General features: G+C 45.7%; 2 non-coding genes across 2 annotated transcripts; both read left to right on the top strand.

Annotated features, from left to right (window-relative positions):
* Positions 1 to 2776: 2776 nt before the first annotated feature.
* Positions 2777 to 4699, top strand: LOC126927355 (small subunit ribosomal RNA). The gene has a single exon (XR_007715407.1). It is a non-coding gene; the product is annotated as a small subunit ribosomal RNA (ribosomal RNA).
* A 2087-nt stretch (positions 4700 to 6786) lies between these two features.
* On the top strand, positions 6787 to 6941 carry LOC126927335 (5.8S ribosomal RNA). The gene has a single exon (XR_007715387.1). It is a non-coding gene; the product is annotated as a 5.8S ribosomal RNA (ribosomal RNA).
* The last annotated feature ends 147 nt before the right edge of the window (positions 6942 to 7088 follow it).

Here is a 7088-nt window from a genome sequence, read left to right as displayed (position 1 = left end):
ACGTTGGGACTTTGAAGAAGTTCGGCCGGTGCGAAAAGACCGAAAAGGTTTTTTCGAGTTATCTCGCTTAAAAGTGTTACAAGGTAGGAATATATTTGCATAAATGGACGTATCTCGACGTTTTACGTCGGGATTAAGCGTTTATTTGGTCGCTGGAACGTTTTCTAGAAACGGAACTATGCGACGGGACGTTGGGACTTTGAAGAAGTTCGGCCGGTGCGAAAAGACCGAAAAGGTTTTTTCGAGTTATCTCGCTTAAAAGTGTTACAAGGTAGGAATATTTTTGCATAAATCGACGTATCTCGACGTTTTACGTCGGGATTAAGCGTTTATGTCGTCCCCAAGACCTTCTACAAAGTTTCGATTTTTTCGTTGGGACTTTGAAAAATTTCCGTATCGAACACGTTTTTTCGAGTTATCTCGCTTAAAAGTGTTACAAGGTAGGAATATTTTTGCATAAATGGACGTATCTCGACGTTTTACGTCGGGATTAAGCGTTTATTTGGTCGGTGGAACGTTTTCTAGAAACGGAACTATGCGACGGGACGTTGGGACTTTGAAGAAGTTCGGCCGGTGCGAAAAGACCGAAAAGGTTTTTTCGAGTTATCTCGCTTAAAAGTGTTACAAGGTAGGAATATATTTGCATAAATGGACGTATCTCGACGTTTTACGTCGGGATTAAGCGTTTATTTGGTCGCTGGAACGTTTTCTAGAAACGGAACTATGCGACGGGACGTTGGGACTTTGAAGAAGTTCGGCCGGTGCGAAAAGACCGAAAAGGTTTTTTCGAGTTATCTCGCTTAAAAGTGTTACAAGGTAGGAATATATTTGCATAAATGGACGTATCTCGACGTTTTACGTCGGGATTAAGCGTTTATTTGGTCGCTGGAACGTTTTCTAGAAACGGAACTATGCGACGGGACGTTGGGACTTTGAAGAAGTTCGGCCGGTGCGAAAGGACCGAAAAGGTTTTTTCGAGTTATCTCGCTTAAAAGTGTTACAAGGTAGGAATATTTTTGCATAAATGGACGTATCTCGACGTTTTACGTCGGGATTAAGCGTTTATTTGGTCGCTGGAACGTTTTCTAGAAACGGAACTATGCGACGGGACGTTGGGACTTTGAAGAAGTTCGGCCGGTGCGAAAAGACCGAAAAGGTTTTTTCGAGTTATCTCGCTTAAAAGTGTTACAAGGTAGGAATATTTTTGCATAAATCGACGTATCTCGACGTTTTACGTCGGGATTAAGCGTTTATGTCGTCCCCAAGACCTTCTACAAAGTTTCGATTTTTTCGTTGGGACTTTGAAAAATTTCCGTATCGAACACGTTTTTTCGAGTTATCTCGCTTAAAAGTGTTACAAGGTAGGAATATTTTTGCACAAATGGACGTATCTCGACGTTTTACGTCGGGATTAAGCGTTTATTTGGTCGCTGGAACGTTTTCTAGAAACGGAACTATGCGACGGGACGTTGGGACTTTGAAGAAGTTCGGCCGGTGCGAAAAGTCCGAAATGGTTATTTCGAGTTATTTCGTTAAAAAGCGTTATAAGGTATAATTTTTTTGACAGGGATCGTTATATCTCTATTAAATACAATCGGATTAAACATTTTTGTCGAATTTTTTGAAAAATTAGCTTCCGTCGGACTGATACGACTGGGATATTTTTGCAATTTTTTCGTTAATTAATGTTACAAGGTATATATCTTTTTACATATTTCGTGTTATTTTAACGTGTTTTAATCGATTATAAAGTTATTTTTCGTCCATAGTCGATAAAACTGTATGTTTACTGATGCAATTTTTCGGTGAAAAAAAAATTAATTTTTTGGTAAAAATGCATTTATAATATGTTAATAATGCTTGTGGTAAAATATTTCGATGGTTGGATATCGCCTTTATATAGTAGTTATTGAACGTGCGAGCGACTAAGTTCCAGCGTCCCTTCCGAACGGTACGTTGCTACGGAGGTTTTGCACCATAAGCGCGCGGCCGCTAGCCCGACCGGCGCCGGCCTTCCGGCCGGCCCCTTGGTATCTATAAGAGAAGCGTCGAGCCGGACGGTTCGGTCGGAACAGCGCTGGGCGCGTGGCTATTCTACGGCCTCGGTTGAGAATTCAGTCACCGCTCCTCGAGTCTTAGTGTATTTTACGCTATTTCTCGACTGTTCCTCCGTTCTCGTACTGGTTTTTTCTCTACACTGCTGCGCCGCGGGTCGAAGTCTAGGACGTAATGACCGTTAACGTGGCAAGCTTCCCCTTAGTCGGGAAGCTGGTGACCTGTGTGCACGTATTTGACAAAAGTTGGATGCGTGTGTGCTTGTACTTACGGAGTAGCCATTCTTGCAGAGACCATCGGTTGTAAGCTATTTGTAGCTGCACGATGGTCCTTTTGGCGTTCTGTAGAGTGCGTTATCTTCTGGTAACGCGTCTCTACAGAGGTGTTGAAGCTTATAAAAGAATATTCTTACGGTATGTCCAGCATGCGTATACGTGCTTTACCGCTAAGTTATATTCTACGAGAGAAGTTGGAGGAGAAAAGTTACAAACAGAAATAATTCTGTGAAGTATGAATCTTTGTATCGATATATGATGGTGAGAGAGGAGGAGAATTAAAGTGGCTGAGTGACGTTGTTACTGAACCATGGAACGTTGCTCTCTAAGTCATATTACATATATATATAAAATGAAAAGTCTCGTCGTACGGTGCTTACGTCCCACCTACGACACAGAGAGAACTTTTAAACGAAAATGCTGGTTTTTGGGAATATATTATAAGATCCCTGGTTGATCCTGCCAGTAGTCATATGCTTGTCTCAAAGATTAAGCCATGCATGTCTCAGTACATGCCGCATTAAGGTGAAACCGCGAATGGCTCATTAAATCAGTTATGGTTTCTTAGATCATACCTACATTTACTTGGATAACTGTGGTAATTCTAGAGCTAATACATGCAAACAGATTCCGACCAGAGATGGTAGGAATGCTTTTATTAGATCAAAACCAATCGGTGGCGGATGGCTCGTCTGTCCGTCCATCGTTTGTTTTGGTGACTCTGAATAACTTTGTGCTGATCGCATGGTCATCTAGCACCGGCGACGCATCTTTCAAATGTCTGCCTTATCAACTGTCGATGGTAGGTTCTGCGCCTACCATGGTTGTAACGGGTAACGGGGAATCAGGGTTCGATTCCGGAGAGGGAGCCTGAGAAACAGCTACCACATCCAAGGAAGGCAGCAGGCGCGCAAATTACCCACTCCCGGCACGGGGAGGTAGTGACGAAAAATAACGATACGGGACTCATCCGAGGCCCCGTAATCGGAATGAGTACACTTTAAATCCTTTAACGAGGACCAATTGGAGGGCAAGTCTGGTGCCAGCAGCCGCGGTAATTCCAGCTCCAATAGCGTATATTAAAGTTGTTGCGGTTAAAAAGCTCGTAGTTGAATCTGTGTGTCACAGTGTCGGTTCACCGCTCGCGGTGTTTAACTGGCATTATGTGGTACGTCCTATCGGTGGGCTTAGCTCCTCGCGGGCGGTCCAACTAATATCCCATCGCGGTGCTCTTCACTGAGTGTCGAGGTGGGCCGATACGTTTACTTTGAACAAATTAGAGTGCTTAAAGCAGGCTACCTTCGCCTGAATACTGTGTGCATGGAATAATGGAATAGGACCTCGGTTCTATTTTGTTGGTTTTCGGAGCCCCGAGGTAATGATTAATAGGGACAGATGGGGGCATTCGTATTGCGACGTTAGAGGTGAAATTCTTGGATCGTCGCAAGACGGACAGAAGCGAAAGCATTTGCCAAAAATGTTTTCATTAATCAAGAACGAAAGTTAGAGGTTCGAAGGCGATCAGATACCGCCCTAGTTCTAACCATAAACGATGCCAGCCAGCGATCCGCCGAAGTTCCTCCGATGACTCGGCGGGCAGCTTCCGGGAAACCAAAGCTTTTGGGTTCCGGGGGAAGTATGGTTGCAAAGCTGAAACTTAAAGGAATTGACGGAAGGGCACCACCAGGAGTGGAGCCTGCGGCTTAATTTGACTCAACACGGGAAACCTCACCAGGCCCGGACACCGGAAGGATTGACAGATTGATAGCTCTTTCTTGATTCGGTGGGTGGTGGTGCATGGCCGTTCTTAGTTGGTGGAGCGATTTGTCTGGTTAATTCCGATAACGAACGAGACTCTAGCCTGCTAAATAGACGTAACTTATGGTATCTCGAAGGCCCCCGGCTTCGGTCGGTGGGTTTTTACTACCAACGTACAAACAAATCTTCTTAGAGGAACAGGCGGCTTCTAGCCGCACGAGATTGAGCAATAACAGGTCTGTGATGCCCTTAGATGTTCTGGGCCGCACGCGCGCTACACTGAAGGAATCAGCGTGTTTTCCCTGGCCGAAAGGCCCGGGTAACCCGCTGAACCTCCTTCGTGCTAGGGATTGGGGCTTGCAATTATTCCCCATGAACGAGGAATTCCCAGTAAGCGCGAGTCATAAGCTCGCGTTGATTACGTCCCTGCCCTTTGTACACACCGCCCGTCGCTACTACCGATTGAATGATTTAGTGAGGTCTTCGGACTGGTGCGCGGCCAATGTGATAAGCATTGCCGATGTTACCGGGAAGATGACCAAACTTGATCATTTAGAGGAAGTAAAAGTCGTAACAAGGTTTCCGTAGGTGAACCTGCGGAAGGATCATTAACGATATAACACAAAAACTTAAAGAATTTGACTTGAACACTTGAAAAATACGAAACTGTATAAGTCGGTAAGGAGCCGTACTCCTCCTATATCGACGAACCAAAGTATATACGACGTATCAACAAGCTATATACTTTAACAAAGAACAGTTAAATTCGCCCGGAGCGTGGCTTACTCCGTTGGCAAAATGATGAAAAGACATAAGGAGGAGACGACCCTCCAGCTACGAAACTATATGAAGAGAAGGTGGCACTCTCTCTCGATCATCGGGATGAAGAGATACATATATATATATATATATATATATACATACATAAACGAATTCGAGGCGCCTGCGTGAGGTCGTACACAGAAAGACCCGCCGTCTGCGAATATTATGATTTTATAATAAAACTATAAATGGGAACTTGAGCTTTCGAAAATTAAACTTTGACACGAATATCGAACGAAAAATTACGAATGGAAACCACCCGTAAAGAGAAATGAGATCGAGGCGCTTGCGTGAGGCCGTATACAGAAAGACCCGCCGCCACGATCTCGTATTTTTTTTTTTGCGTCGTGGAGACCGTACAAACGAATAACAAAATCTCTAAAGTGCCTCGTGTCGGAGAGATCATGCTCGCCTATTCTCTTCTATGTTTCGTGGTCTGTGTTGCGTTTGCTCTCCTCCTAGCAACGGGACATCGAAGACTCCTCTTTGGGATCGAACGAAGCGACTAAAACGAGTCGACGAGAGCGAAAGTACGAGTAGCGAGTCGCGCATGTAGAAAGGATACCGACATATCTTCGAAGGTTCTCTTCGAAGATCCATGGATACCTTATGCGCGTCGACCTTTCGTCTCTTTCACCGCTCTCGGTCGTTCTCGAAACGTGCTTCCTACCCATAGGGCGTGTGTTCTTCGTATGTCGTTTTGTTCGAAATAACGAAACCACTTGTAACATACTCGTGGATCGGGTAACCTAGAACGAAAACGCATTGCGTGGATGTTGGCCCGCTATGATAATGATGATGATGACGATGACTATGATGACGATGCGTAGCAACGATTCGTAACTAGTCTAGCCGAAGTTGGTTCAGAGGGGACCGCAGGCTGTCTACCCTCGATGTCGTGAGTCGGACACCCGTGCCGTCGCTAGAGTTTTTTCAAAGCTCGGCTTCTGGATATTGGGAAGAAAGACCGCTCGAGGACGACGGCTGCGCGTGCGTCCCATCGAATTTTTTTTTTTTATACCACCTGAACGACTAAAGTTTCGTCTAGTTCATCGCATATAACCCGTTCAGAGGGGACCGCAGGCTGTCTATCCTCGTTGTCGTGAGTCGGACACCCGTGCCGTCGCTGAAGTTTTTTCAAAGCTCGGCTTCTGGATATTGGGAAGAAAGACCGCGCGAGGTAGATGGATGCGAGTCCCATCGAATTTTTTTATTTTTTAAAAAAAACAATCACCTGAACGGAGATGTGTTCTCTTTCGTCGATTTTTCACGCTTTGAGTCGTCGCGATCGCCATCCGTTCGGAGGAGATCGCCGACTTCGAAGCCTCGATGTCGTGAGTCGGACACCCGTGCCGTCGCTAGAGTTTTTTCAAAGCTCGGCTTCTGGATATTGGGAGGAAAGACCGCTCGAGGCCGAGGGTCGCGCGAGTCCCATCGAATCTTTACATCACCCGAACGATGGAGGCGCACGCTCTTTTTCTTGAATAATTGGACGAGAGGAATGCATATCGTATTATATATACACACACACACATATATATATATATGGGCTAGCCACCGTGCGTATTTCTTCGCGAGATCGTGTGCTGCACAGAGGATTCAGAATCGGGTGTTATATCCCCGTCGTTTCCTGACGAACGGAGCTTCGATCTCGATGGTTGTTATATATCATAATGTACTTTTCGCCCGGCCGGCGGACGCGCGTATCTTCGCGCGTTCGTCGGATTTCATTTTCGAACGTTTTCGTGTCGTCGATCTTCCGGCGACTTCTGCGCGTCCGATTCCCGTTGGTCGGTCGTGTCGGATCTCGGCTTCGCTCGAACCGAGTATTAAGAGTACATGGAGTACAAGAGTTTTAAAAAATATATGAAAAGATTACCCTGAACGGTGGATCACTTGGCTCGTGGGTCGATGAAGAACGCAGCTAATTGCGCGTCAACGTGTGAACTGCAGGACACATGAACATCGACATTTCGAACGCACATTGCGGTCCACGGATACAATTCCTGGACCACGCCTGGCTGAGGGTTGCTCACGTAAACCTAAGACTGCTTGCGTTGCGTGTCGTTCCTCTCTATCTGTCTCTCTCTGTCCCTTGGTGCCTTCGACAACCCGCCGTCGTTCTTACGATACGTAGAACGTTTCAGAGTCGGAGGAAGCGCACGAAGAAGGATACGA

This window comes from Bombus affinis, unplaced genomic scaffold (genome assembly GCF_024516045.1).
Source record: "Bombus affinis isolate iyBomAffi1 unplaced genomic scaffold, iyBomAffi1.2 ctg00000082.1, whole genome shotgun sequence".
Classification (NCBI taxonomy): Eukaryota; Metazoa; Arthropoda; class Insecta; order Hymenoptera; family Apidae; genus Bombus; species Bombus affinis.
The sequence above is the reverse complement of the archived record's forward strand: the minus strand, read 5'-3'. Positions and strand labels throughout refer to the sequence as shown.